Here is a 12970-nt window from a genome sequence, read left to right as displayed (position 1 = left end):
TATCACTCCCCGTCACACCTTCACCCTCGCTAATAAATAATGTTTGTCTATTTTAAAGATCTAAAAATAATAATAAAAAAAAATTATATTATCATCAGATTATAATTTATTTAATAAAAATTTAACCTTCACGTAAGACAAATAGATAAATTAAATATATTTTAGATATTGAAACGTACGTACAAAAATATTATCTATTGTTCTGAGCACAGATATTTTCGTATCTTCTTTGTTTATCATGATACTCGTCGCACCTAATAATATAAAAGATAATATAATATTATAAAATAAAAAATTAATATTATAAATTAATATTAAAAATTATATATAAAATATTATTATATAATTTTTTTAATTTATATTACAAAAATTAATAAAAAATATTTAATTAGATTTAAATTTAAAATAATTATCCACTTAATTTTTAAATAAAAAATCTTCTTCATGTGAAGCATAACTTAAAAATAACTATTTAAATGGGATGAACCCAATTACCCTTACAGCTACAAAGCAATACTACACTATTATAAAGTCATACTATACTATTATAAAATAATATTATATTATAATAAAATAATACTATACTATTATAAAGTAATACTACACTATAATAAAGTAAAACAATATTATTATAAAATAACACTACATTATTGTAAAGTAATACTATAATAAAAGAATATTATGCTATGATAATGTAATTCTACCTTATTGTAAAGGAATACTACACTAATATAATATAATAAAATAATATTATATTATATTATTATAAAAGAATACTACACTAACATAATGTAATGCCACCTTACTGTAAACGAATATTATACTAATATAATATAATAAAACAATACTATATTATTATAAAAGAATACTATGTTGGGGATGTCTGGTCAGGACACCACCTCCACAAGATCTTTACGAATATCATGCATTACAGCAGGAAGAAAGAAAAAATAAAACATAAACAATTAAATATGTGGATCAGCCAAAAGGCTCACCTTCACGGGATATGCAAGTTTTACTATGAAAAAAAAAATTATAAGAGGAGATCACATCCTCAATCCTTGTACACCTAATCTCTTTCTCACAAGAAGCTCTCCTTCACAAAAACTCTCTCTTTAAGAAGATCTCCCTGAATTTCTGAAGCGATCATTGTCTGCTCCCTTACAATTTACCTGAAACATCTTATACTTCTGCTCTCTGTTGACTACTACTGCCCTCTATTTCACAGTTTCAGATCTCTGTCAAACCACCATACCATTTTGTTTGTCCATAGATAGCTTTAAAGGCCTCAGATTGATTCCTATGCAAATTTAGATTCCTGATAGCACACAGCAAGCCATTTCACCATTGGATCGTGATCGCTTGTCCACTGAACTATTTGATCGCATGTCTGGTCCATAAAAATCCCTATAGACCATGAGAAACTAGCCCAAAACACCAGTCGGTCCATCATGGACTGTGCGAAACCCAGAAAAAATGCTCACCCGATCCACGCAGGTCCCCATGGACCGTTGGTTCACGCACCACACGTGGATCGTGTGGGAAAACCATGCAGGCTGCGCAGTGCGTGCCCGCCTGGGCCTGGCCACATGCGCCCGCATGTCCGCGCACTGGGCTGCACACTCGCGGTCTTCCCGCGAGCCATCGGCCTCCACCGCTCCAATCTCCGTGTAGACTTTCTTCGACCATAACTTCTTCATTCGAACTCCGTTTGGATTGTTCTTAGGCTCGTTAGACTCCGTTCATCATCACGGACCTCGCTGTGGGCTCAGTATGGATTGAATTTTGAGACATCAAATCTTAACAATCTCCATCTCAACTCGACATTCGACCTTCTCCTAATTCTGAGAGCTTCTAGATTTTCTCGCCTCCATGCCTGAGACAATAGCTTGTTTATCATGGATGGACAAACATGAGAGTTGAGCTAGGCCACTTGATCCTATCTTCATCATATCCTGTGCTCCTCCTGACCTGAGACCTACTTGAGATATCATCCTGCGGCAATAGGAATCTCACCTCTACTTGGAGCTCCACCTCGCATTGGGCTCTCCGTCAGGTAGTAATATTCTCTCATCTTCTTTTTTTCCTTCAGAATAACTCTATCACTATGCAACACCTTCAGAATTCTTCCACCAGCTATTATCCTGTAGCCTCTAGAATCCAATCTGCTCGGTGAGATAAAATTCTGTCTGAAATCGGATATGTATCAAATCTTCCTCAATCTTCTCACTGCACCATCATGTGTCCTCCAGCTGACCGTTGCGATGTCTCTGATCGCACAGCTCAATCCATCCGATAGATAAACAGTGCTCTCACTGCTCTCCAGGGAGTCAAACTGCTCCTTTTCTACAATATATATGATCGATGTATGCAGAATCTAAAATCCACTAAAGGAAAGAAGTATGTACCTCATCAAATATCTTCAAGACATCATTCTCTGACTCGTTACTGGCCGTCACTGTAGTACCCCTGGTCCGATCTCAGGGTTGAGAGCAATCTCTGACTGAATACCCCAACTCGTCACACCGATAACATCTGGTCTTGCTCAAGTCTCTCATCCTGGACTTGGATCGACCTCATCGCGATCTCCTGTCGCTTCGTCTACCGCCTCCTATTTCTCCAAAAACCACCAACGCTGAGCTACCATCAGAGCTCGAAGTTGGATTTTTCCTCCTAAGAACCTCATTTTGAAAAATTATCGTGATGACCTTGTCCACCATCACCATCTTGATGGTGCTCTTCTCCATTAGAAAAGCAGTCACCAAGGACTTATACGAAGAGGGAAGCGATGCTAGCAAGACCAACATCCTGGTCTTCTCCTCAACTTTCTCGTCAACATTGAGGAGGTCGGTGAGGATCTTCTGAAAGTAGTTGAGATACTCCTGCACGCTTTGTCCCTTAGTCATCCACAGCTAATAAAACTGCCTCAAGAGGAAGAGAATATTGGTGAGAGACTTCGCCATATATAACTCTTCGAACTTCGACCACAGTATCATCGGAGAAGTCTCACCAAGCATATGGATCATCAAGCATATGGATCGTACTCACCATCTGTATTTAGAGCCACCTCCAATCCTGTATCTCCATGATAGTCGTCTTCTCCTCGTATAAAAGAGCATCGATCAATTTTTACTGGATGAGTACGTCCTTCACCCTTGCCTACCATAAAGAAAAATATCTCTTTCTATCAAACCTATTGATCTTCATCTTGATTGAGTATGTCTTCTCTATCTTCAATCTTGCTCACCACTATCGTAATCTACATTCTGGTATCGTCTCACTCTGATACTACTAGTTGGAGATATCTGGTCAGGATACCACCTCCACAAGACCTTTTCGATACCATACGTTACAGTAAAAAAAAATAAAATAAAAATAATCAAATATGTGGATCAGCCAAAAGGCTCATCTCTACAAGACATGCAAGCTTTACTATGAAAAAGAAAAATTATAAGAGAAGATCACACCCTCAATCTTCATACACCCAATCTCTCTCTCACAAGAAGTTCTCTCTCATAAAAACTCTCTTTAGGAAGACCCTCCTGAAACTCTGAAGCGATCGTGGTCCGCTGCCTGACATTCTGCCCGAAGCACCTATACTTCTGCTCTCCGTTGGCTACTGCTGCTGCTCTCTGCTCCACGATTTTAGGTCTCTGTCAAACCACCTACCACTCTGTTCGTTCACATGTGCCTTTACGCTTTGTTTGGATTGCGGGTACACAAGAGTTCACAAGAGGAGAAGAGAGGAGGAGGAGGGGAGGGTAAAAAATTAATGAACCTTTGTTTGGAAAGGAAGGAGAAGGGTACATACCTTATCTTTTTTAGATAGAGGGGTTAAGGAAGGGATAGAAGAACTTTTATATATATATTGATAGATATATCCTTTCTTATTAATAGATATATTATATTTATGATATTTTGATAAATATTTGTTTCTTTTGACAAATATGCTTCTCAAATCTACTCTCTTTATTATTATTTTTTTTTTGACATTCATATAAATCCATATGAATCTATTCGAGAATGATTTTAACTTTTTAAAATATCCGTTCCTTTTGACAAATAAAAAAGTTAATATATGAATTTCTAGATAGTTTAACTAAAAAATATGAATTTCTAGGTAGATTGATATTCTCATAGCATTTTCTTCTGTACTCAAATATTTTCTCTATCACTAGAATCTGCCTACCAAAAATCATGATATCCAGATTTGGGTGAGAAGGAGCGGCCTACGAGCGAAGGGACAGCTATAGGGTTTCTGAGTTATGCGAAGAGAAAAGAGACAGTTGGAAAGATAGAGTATGTAATGGTCTAGTTGTAATTTTAAAATTTTATTAAGGATAAGTTAAAAAAATAAAAATTAAGCCTGAACCTTTCCCTCCATTACATCCCAAATCGCGGGGTATGAAAAATTGAGTAAGTGAACGATATGGAGAGGTTGAGAGACCCTTCTCTACCCTCCTTTATCTCTCAAAAAATTTTATCAAATAGAGGTTCATTTTTTATCCTCCCCTCCCCTCCCCTTATAAACCACCGTGTATCCCCAATCCAAACAATATGTTAATGGCCTCAGATCGATTCCTATGTGAATCCAAATTTCTGATAGCACACAGCAAGTTATTTCACCGTTGGTCCACGCACTACACATGGATTGCTTAAAAAAATTGTGCGAGCTACGCTGCTTGGGCCGCCCCCGCTTGGGCCTGGGCCGCACACCATGCGTGCCCACTCCACCGATCGGCTGTCGACCTCCGTCGCTCCGATCTCCATGCAGACTTCCTTCGATCATAACTTTTTCATCCATACTTCGTTTGGACTTTTTTTGGGCTCATTGGACTCCATTCATCATCGCGGACCTCACTGTGGGCTCAGTGTGGATCGAATCTCAAGGCATCAAATCTTAACATACTATATTAATATAATATAATATTATTTTATTATAAAAAATATTGTACTATAATAATGTAATGTATAGTATTTTAAATGATATAATGTTATAAAAATATAAAAATAAATTTAATTAAAATAAATAATTATTTGTAATTTATGTTTGAAATGAGTTGATTATTTTATATAGGACTCGGAAGCTGCTTTGCAGCTGAAAATAAAGTTGTGAATTTACCTCTAATTTTTTATATATTATATAAATTAAATAATATAATAATATGTACTATTAGTCCTCAAATCAATATCAATTATAATATCTAATAATTTTTAACATTAATATTATATTTAAAATATTAATGTTATCATATGCTATATGTGATGGGTAATTATGGATCATTTCCAAAAAGATTTCGAGCAGAATACCGGTGCGGTTTGCGTCAGCCGAGCTCACCAAAGTTGACAGGCGAATATGTGCAAAGCCAATGGGTGTCGTCAGAAGGCCGAAAAAACCAAACAGCTGTCAGCAGCAAAGGCGGTTTTAAGATAAAACCAGGGGCGGTTGAGTGGTTTTACGATACCACTCTCCTTTTTTCCGATGGAGATAAGAACACCTCCCTGTCGCTCATCATTTACCCATCCTCGAATGAGCCATGGAGGAGTAGGAGGGATGGGATGGTGGAATTTTTAGGAGTTATTGGAATGGGACTGGATCGGGAAATCGGCTTCCATGATCTGATTTCCCGATACCTCCCATGCCAATGATTTCTAATTACTCCTTCCTCTCCCTTCTACTCTCAAAGCATAAAGCATGTGTGGTTGTTATAGATTATTATCATTGAGGGAGTGTGTGTGTTGGTGGGAGAGGGAAGAGGAAGATCGGGCTCGTAAGAGCAGTGGGAATGGGATCATCGAGGAAGTTCTCTTCCTTCTTCTTCCGAAGTCTGGAAGATGGGCATGTGGGGTATTTCCCGATGCCTCCCATTCCTATTGTTTTTAGGTGCTCCTTCCTCTTCCTCATAACTCACATACCTCTTGGGTTTTGTTTATTTATTTAGATTATACTTTTATTTTTTTTTTGACCTTGTTGGGTCTTTCTATGTCTTCAGGGAAGAGGGTAATGTTTATTTTTATTTCTGCTGCTGATTTTAAAAATATTAAGACGGATTATTTGAGATTAACAGGAAGGTTGCCGATTTTTTTTTTTGTAAGTGTATAAGAAATATTACTTAATCTGTTATTTTTTTGAGTTAGCTTTTTTTATGGTTCTTTTCAAGTTTTTTTTCTTTTGCCCGAGTTTTCTGCTTGTATTTAATTTGATCAACTAACTTGTTGGTGCGTTTATTGGTCTATTTTTATTTTCTCAGTAACGTAAAGAGAGGTATTATCAGATTGTGCCTGAACGCATGCATGTTCCCCAGGAGTTCCATGGAAGCAATACGCGAGGTGTTGAAGCGATGAATGGTGTAAAAGCTTTCTTTTAGGGCTACAAAAGAAAGTACCAGCTAAGGGGTGAGTGCTGTATGGAAACTTATTCCACGAATAAATTGTTTTCAGGTTAAGAAATTTCGTGATGGGGTGAAAAAGATGTTCGGTATTTGATCCAGTATTGTGCATACTGACAAGTAGCGTATTGTGAGGCATTTGCTATGGAATTATAAATGTCTTACGGAAGCTATTCGAGGCTTTACCATCCGTGGATTCGATGGCTTCTTGTTTCCAGTTTTTTCGTTTTGATGAAGTTTTTAGTTGTTTGCAGGGCTGCAAATAGATAACTTTGAATTAAATCAAAAATCGGCGGATTTAAACTTCAGCTCGATCCATACCTCTCTCTCGCGCTGTAACAATGGATGGCTAATCTGTTTTCATTTGGATTGGATTAGAGTGGGATTTAGATTTAATCTATTGATCCATTGGATATTCTGAGACAAATCAAAGCAAGAATAATCTAAGTACAAACATGTATAAATCGGGGGATATGATGTTATAAAATTTATCCTTACGGGCCAGAAAATGTTGAAAACATGAATAAAATTCAAAGGATAAGCAATTCAATATTGAAACCAACCAGATGATTTCATCTTTACGGGGCTCGGAAAATATGTGGATCTCAGCATCTCTGAGATATTACCACCAAAGTGAATCCTATCACCCTGGCGCAAAAGCATCATAACTGTATTTATACAAATCCATAACAGCATTTATGCGAATTAATAACTATGTCCGAACCAAAGTAATTGATGGGGAGAGAATAAAAAATAATTAAATATAAAAATATTTATAATAAATCAAATCAGCAAAGGCTGAGCATGGGTCAGACGTGGTCAGATTGAAAAAAAAAAAATCTAATTGAATGATTAAAAAATTTTAATCTTCGATTGTCTATCATGGATAAAATTTTGAAATTAAAGTGGGTGATTTGCAGTGAATTCGATGCATTATATCTTTTTGAATTTTATGTCAATTTAATATTAATTTTAAATTTAATATTTATTTAATTAAATTTATTTATTTTTTAGATAAATTTAATATAAAAAATTTAAATATTTAGAATAAAATTTAAATAAAATAGTTGATTTAGATGGCGTTGTTTCAAAATGAAAATAAATTTATAAAATATAAATTAATAGAATTTAATTTTATATGAATTAAAAATATAAAAATCGAATTCGATCATAAATAATTAATTTTTTTATAAATTTAAATTTAAATTTATTTAATTTTTATCTTTTAATTGATCGATTTTGATTTTTATTACATTGAATTGGATGAATTTTTTAAAATTTTAATTATTTGATCAGCCGTATGTCTATCCAAAAAAAAAAAAAAAAAAAAAATTTGTTTGCATGATGCTTTATAGTCTCTGATCTAGAACTATTAATAGGGTTACTTTATCTACCTCTGAGGCCAGCCAAAAAAAAATTAATTTACTGCTCCAAGAACATGGATGCAAGCCCAATATTTCTAGGTTAGTTCTGGAACTCGATTGGTTATCCAGCTGGCGAAATTCTTATTGCACGCGCACGGAGCCCCTCCCTCCTCCCTCCCCCAAGGCATGCGGTGCACAAACAATTGCTTTATCCAGTTGACAAATCAAGATTAGTAAAAATTTTCTTAAACGATTAAACTAAATGACAAATAAATATTATGGTGTTAAAAAGTGATCAGAAATTACACTTCCCGGGTTACAGGGGGAGGAGCAGGCAGAATGAATTGTGAGCGGATGAGAGAATAGATTGATAAGAAATTACACTTCTTCCGTTAGGCGAGGAGGATGTACCAAACCGACCGGACCGTATCAAATGTACCAAACATCCTATCAAACAATCTCTCTCTGGATCTCAGTGGATTCGAACCACCATCCTCTCAAGCAATTCAAAGTACAATTACCGAAATCACCTACAGATCCCAATTTTAGACCCTAAGTTCTCAAACTCAAATCCCAACCGTTAAAATCCTTACCAACGCGTGGGGTAGTCTTAGCATTTGTTTGTATTCACATGCAACCGTGATGTCTTTTTAAAAAAAAAAAAATGGTAAAGAAAAGAGCAATTATATTGCATAGAGTACAAGAAAGTCAAATAAGTACGGTATAAGAGACCTTGTGTAGAGATACAATACCAACAGAATGGAGGACGGTGTCAACAAAGCCTCCCTTTGGACAAAAAGGGAAGAGTACATAAAGGAAAATATGAACAAAATAAACTCCCCAAGCATTGGCAGAAAGGCTGCTATGCATCCTGATGCAAAAGCAGCTTTCAAACAGAAAGAAGGCAGCATGAAGTGGTGATAACCAAGTGTCTGAAAAGCCTGCTGCAGTAGGAACCGATTAAAAGATGGCTACCCAGTACACTGCACATAAAACAGAAGAAACCAAAACAGGTTGGTAATGAACCGAGAACACCAACAGGAGCACGGAAAACCAATAATCCACCTGTTTGAATGAGGCATCCGGAAGGGTAAGTCACTGAAACCCAAGCAACAGTACAAGAAGACATCCAGAATATGCTGCTAATATTGCTAAATATTCTGCTGAAGAAGCAACAGACCAGTCTATTCCCGAAGAGCTGTCATAGATGAAGCAAGAACGTTGAGGGCTTGTTTAGATGGTTGGGATCAAAATCTCATAAAATTCGTAGTCCAATCACCAAAAATACTGAATTATAAACTGGTTAGGTTTATGTTGTCAAGTGTCGAGGGTCATCTTTTGAGTGGATTAGCCCAAATCTCATTAAGAGGAAAAAAATCATCTCTGTAGGTCACTTTTTTTTTCTCTCTATAAGGTTCCGGCCAGTCCACTTAACACATGGCTCTAGATACATAAAAATATAGGTCTAACTAGTTTATAATCCAATATTTTAGATGGTTGGGCTATGAATAATATGAAATTTTGGGTCTAACCATCTAATGAAATCTTGAAGCATACCAAGTAGTAAGAAAGCAAGCCGAAAAGTGAACAGGAACATGATAGGAAAAGCTCAAAGCTAGGCATGTCGCAAATAAATGGTTTCAATTGCAGTAGAACGAAGAATTCAAATCAGATCAGCCAAGTAGCACATCAAACTCTAAAAAGAGAAAGGAACCCGTTAAGGTACGAGAAGCCGACCGGTCAACCGTCTGATTAGCTTCTCGAAACGCATGAGAAATATGGCACACAGAAAGAACTGCGTTCCAACCAAGGATATGACATCCATTGAATGTTGAGGTACTGTTATCCATTGAATAACTGTGCACGAGTCCCCCTCAATCCACAATTGCAAAAGCTGACCATAAGATAACGCCACCTCTAGATGCATCCATACACTAACCATCTCGGCAAATAGTATAGAGGATGATAATAACAACCGACCATCCTGATTGCAAAGAACAAAGGCTGCTGCCACTGCTCCATTAACGACAGTACCATCAAAATTAAACTTGACTGCTCCAAGGAGAGGGAGCTGCCAAAACACTTGCTTACTAAAATTAGACTTAGAAGACCAAGCAGAAGCAAAACTCCAAGACCTTGTTTGAGTGTGAATAGGAGCGCAGTAGGGATGGGGAACAAATCAGCCACTAATGACACACAATATGTCACCAGCTGACTGGCCTTCCGGCAAAAGTTTTGGAACAAACGTTCATCATGAGTCTGCCAAACCAGAGACGCCGTACATGCCGATTCAATCTGATATTCTTTTTCTACCCCAATTGTGGCTAAAAAAAGGTCACCAAAACCTGCCAAGATAAAAGGATGCCATGGCTGCTGACACACAGTGGCAAGTAGCTACTGACATGCAACTGCAACAAGGCCCAACACAATCACATGATCACAGTATTCCAGTGAAAAAGGCACGTAAACTTATAATTATGATTTTGGGATGTGAGAATACCACGACGAGAGAGAGAGAAGCTTTACTGGGCAACTCCTTCCGAAAAAACCACCACCAAAAAGTCTAGACTCCAAGCAGCATTCTCAGTGCCAAATCCAGCTAAAAATAAAAATGCTGAGTGCATAAAGGATTTATTTCTTTTTTTTTTCTTTTTTTTGGTAAGAATAAAGGATTTATTTCTTTGATAGCAACTACATTACTCTAATTGGGGCCCCAACAAAATTAATTGGACCACCTTTCCGGTGGCAAAGGAACTATGATACATATCTTTCTGGTGGCTAGCGGATCCTCTTGGTGTTTTAAAGGTCAATTTTGATGGATAAGATTGTAACGATAAGATTGCAGCTGGTTTTATTATAAAAGATGAGCAAAATGCCTACCGACGGCTACTGAAAAGTGGTCCATATCTTGTGCCATTTGATAGGCCTTGGCAATGCGGTCCTCTGCTACAGGGCACCAATATTTTGCATTAAAAGTGGGCTACCTACTTCTGAAGCATTCAAAGAGGCTCTGTAGACTATATGGAGACTACAGCGGATCCATTTTATGATATTTTTGATATTTTGGATTATATTTGTGTTGCGGCCAATCCCTCGTCGCCTGATCGTCGGAACGAGCGTCTACAAAAAGAAAATCCACACTGACCGAAGGCGACTCCGGCGGAGACCCTCGACGGTCAAGTCAGAGAGGTGACTGGGCAATAGTGAAATGAAGACAGAGAGCTCAAACGAGAGAGAGAGAAAAAGAGAGAGAAAGCAAGCCTGTGGTTTCCCCATTCCCTTGCACTATTGCCTTCCCGATATTTATAGTGGAGCGTGGTATGGCGCCGTCATTAATGCGCGGACAATTGAGGAATTGTCAACTCACTGTAGACTGTCAGAGTCGCCGTAAAAGTGTCATATCGCCGTGGGCTGTCAATCACTAGGGTTGACAATGTCCTAGGCGGATAATGCCTTAGGTGCAGTGCCGCATGTTGCTGTCAGGACTGACAAGCTCTGGCGGCTGTGCGGCGATCGAAGGACCGATTATCGTGATTTGGATGATTCATTATGGAGTATGTTTATATCTGGATCTAGAAAAGAAATAACAAATTATCAGTATCAGTTATATTTTTTTTTTTTTTTTTTCTTTTTTTTTTTTTTTTTTTTTTTTTTTTTTTATATATATATATATTATGTTTATCGTGAGCGAGATGATGCCCATAGCTTTGTTCCGACGGACGTGGAAGTATTTTGCCCACCGGTGACTTATCGACACGTGCGCCAAATGTCCTCGTTGGGACACGGGGGACCCATAAGGATACGATAGAGATTTTGCTCGCCGCCCACGAACGGAAAGTTTGGGTCCCGTGGGTCCCGAGGGAAAAACGGCTGATGATCGATTAGATTCGACGATGAGGGAAGGGACACGTGGCACGTAGGCTGGTTAGAAGGCCATCGTTTCATGGGAGCGCTTTGAGATACTTTTCGATTGGGATTATTCTGGTTCGTTTCTAACTTTTTCTCTTTGTGCAAAATTTTCTTTTGTTAATATCTGCCGTTTTATTCTTGGTCATGCTTCCATGGCAAGCTGCCGAAGAGCCCATAAGCATTCCGCAATCAGTCGACATTACGACGTGGACCATCTTTTTTAGTGGATCATGGATGGAGGCAAAGAGACCAATGGAGGGTTCCGGATGAAAATATCAACGTAGCCCCACTCACTTCCTTGGACCTTTCACACGCACCCCAGCGTCTGGTGATAGTTTGCTGGTGTGACATGCAATGGTTATTTGTTTAAAAATAATCACATTCCAATGGCATAGGTAATTATCATGATCATTTATTGGTCCAATATTTATCAAAAGCTTCTTTTTTGAAAAAAAGAAATTACAACCAAGTTTTTGATCCATGTATTGCAGAATGGTTTTATCTCAGCACCAACAAACCAGTTATGAGTTTGATGAAATATTTCATTATCCATCACCTTTTGAACACAACTAGCAAAGCACTTAAAAGCATACATTGACATATGTGAAATCGTACTGATTTGAGATGCTAACAGCCATAAAAGTCAAGCCATCAGTACAACTGTAGTTTTTTTTCTATACTGACCAAACTTTCTCGTATGACACAAGAATTATCTACTCATTTGATGAACTTTAACTCAAATCATGATTATATGATAAACACTCATTAGATACAAACCGCGTGATATCTTTATCATCGCACTCATTAGGTATAAACCGCGTGATATCGTTATCATCGATGATAGTGGTCTCATCGCATATGTTGTTGAATAAATGCTTTGGCTCAAACAAAATGAGTATAAATATTTAAATAATTTTTATTATTATTTTTATAATTATTTTACAAATTATTTCAATCCTTTTCAATTTTTTTTTTATTATTAACATTAAATTTTACCTCTACTCTTTGTTATCGCTGAACACCATATCTCTGATTATGAACAGTGCCACTCTTCTTGCAACTATGCACCTCAAGAGTATCTAAAACCAAAAGCCTTCTCCAGTGGAGTAAGGTGGAGGGAGCCTAGCTTCAGAGCCAGTTTTCACATTTTTTAGACCTGAGGTCAAATAAAAAAATGGAACCTCCTCTATTAAAAATTAACATATTTAAATATTAATTATTATTAAAAAATTAATCTACATGTAATAATTTTTTATAAATATATTCGTTAAGCAGCGTATAACCTATCATTAATCTATTTAATTTTTT

General features: G+C 37.0%; 2 long non-coding RNA genes across 3 annotated transcripts; one reads left to right on the top strand and one right to left on the bottom strand.

The window, feature by feature from the left end:
- Positions 1-5318: 5318 nt before the first annotated feature.
- LOC105058691 (uncharacterized) lies at positions 5319-6697 on the top strand. Its single transcript, XR_834153.4, has 2 exons — positions 5319-5884; positions 6252-6697. It is a non-coding gene; the product is annotated as an uncharacterized lncRNA (long non-coding RNA).
- A 1713-nt stretch (positions 6698-8410) lies between these two features.
- LOC114913684 (uncharacterized) lies at positions 8411-10521 on the bottom strand. 2 transcript variants are annotated; one of them, XR_012137173.1, is made up of 3 exons: positions 10254-10506; positions 8819-10161; positions 8411-8736 (listed from the first exon to the last, which is right to left on the bottom strand). It is a non-coding gene; the product is annotated as an uncharacterized lncRNA (long non-coding RNA). The 2 variants fall into 2 exon arrangements; XR_003799599.2 differs by having other exon boundaries at positions 8411-10161; positions 10254-10521.
- Positions 10522-12970: the final 2449 nt, after the last annotated feature.

The sequence above is a fragment of the Elaeis guineensis genome, chromosome 15 (assembly GCF_000442705.2).
Source record: "Elaeis guineensis isolate ETL-2024a chromosome 15, EG11, whole genome shotgun sequence".
In the NCBI taxonomy this organism is placed as follows: Eukaryota; Viridiplantae; Streptophyta; class Magnoliopsida; order Arecales; family Arecaceae; genus Elaeis; species Elaeis guineensis.
The sequence above is the reverse complement of the archived record's forward strand: the minus strand, read 5'-3'. Positions and strand labels throughout refer to the sequence as shown.